Raw genomic sequence first — 1,951 nt, forward strand, 5'->3', positions numbered from 1 at the left:
AGAAGAAGCAACTCTTTCAAAATGGGCAAAATACTTGTCTACATCACGTTCACAAAATGGAGGAACCATCTTAAGGTTTCGACCAACATCAAAAGTAGTCTGCACAACCTGAACGGATTTAGAAGCTTCAGCTTTCTTAACTTCCAGTTCAAGCTCTAGCTTCCTCATCTCATACTGCCTCCGTTCGCGTTCACTCTCACGTGCATACTCTAATTTTTTCAACTCAAACGGAGCACGCTCACGCTCCTGTTCAAGCTCAATTTTTTAAACTGAACCCATTTTTCCCAGTCCTTATCTTTTAATGCTTGAGTACCTTCAAACGATAGTCTCTCCGTTTCAAACTGTGTTTGTTTTTCTTTTGACATTAAATTTCTCTCTACACATGGAGACAATACCTTACCAAAACTAGTCTCATCTCCTATAACAAGAATTCCTTTGGCTATCAACTGGCTTTTAACAGCCCTTAACAAATCTTCCTTGCGCTTCTTATCATTACCAGTCAAAACAATAGCTCTGCGAGTTCTAAAAGTTGTTCTTTGGTGCACCTATCTAGAAACTTCTCAGAAAGTTCTACATTCAATTCCCCATTGAAAGTAATTTTGAACTAGCATAAAAATTACACAATGAAGATTAGTTAATAAATTGACCCCAATAAATCCAAATAATCCTAATAAACCTCCCTTAAAAAAAAAAAGAAGTGCCAGAAAACAACCTAGACTTAAATGATTATTCAATATTACCCATATTGACATAACATTTCATACAGCCTAGCTCAATAATCCACTAACACTAGAAACACGTAAGATCAGGATGAATGAACACTCAAAATCTAATTTTCTAGTTCTATCATTCAAATTAATCTCCACAGGCCGTAAAGTCACTGTTTCAATACAATAATTCCAGTGCTTCAAAGAGGACAAAAAACAATGCCGATTTATAATAGGAATTTATACAACCCGCATAACCCAGCGATGCAATGCTAATTTACTAACAGTAAACAACAATCGGTCGTAATAGGCTACAACAGCTATTTCAGCCTGATTCACTAATCATCTATAACCTGCTGTTGTCCCTAACACAAGATTTTCGTGTAAACAAAACCAAGTTTTACATTTTAACCGGTCTACACAAACATCCAATTAATTCCTCATCTAAAGTGGCATAACTAGCACATAGTACCAACACGCGAAAAACATGCTCTCTTTATAATAAATTTAAGCGAAAAACAGGGAGAAAAATATAGAGTACTCACCAGGATTTCCATTGGCTTTACATCTCCGATATGCCTGCTTGTTGAAACTAACCTAACTATAGAGTACTCACCAGGATTTCCATTGGGTTTACATCTCCGATATGCCTGCTTGTTGAAACTAACCTAACTAGTGTTCAAAGGACTGCCGGGCTCGAGGCGACTTGAAACGCTGAACCTCGTAACAGCCGTTCTCCAAATGAGTTCAGATGCGCGAGAAGCGTACCCCCACCCAGGATTTCCTTCCAAAAACTCAAAATAAAATACAAAGAAAATCAACAAAACAACAAACAGTGTTCCGATGGAAGGACCGTTCATGCGCAGCCCAGCTGAAACACTCTAACTAACCAGAGTGCAAGCCAATCCTCACAGGGAAATCCTGAAGAGACAATAAAAATACTCCCTCAAACAAACGCTCAAAAATCCGTGACGAGCTCCCATTTTATGTTACGGCTGGCTCATATACCGCAACATAAAAGAGGCAAACAACAAATTCTTCAAACAATAAACCAATTTATTTATAGGACAAGAAAAAATTGTTAAACAATCAAAAGAAAACCGACGTCTGGGGGCGCGTTTAAAGCACTAGCCAACAGGGCTTTGGCTCCATCAAATGCCTGTTGAGAAACAGTGGTCCACTCAAAAGGTACTTTAGTAGTTATAAGATCGGTCAAGGGTGCCACAATGGATGCAAAATTCGGG

This window comes from Sinocyclocheilus rhinocerous, unplaced genomic scaffold (genome assembly GCF_001515625.1).
Source record: "Sinocyclocheilus rhinocerous isolate Xijiao unplaced genomic scaffold, SAMN03320098_v1.1 scaffold190, whole genome shotgun sequence".
NCBI lineage: Eukaryota > Metazoa > Chordata > Actinopteri > Cypriniformes > Cyprinidae > Sinocyclocheilus > Sinocyclocheilus rhinocerous.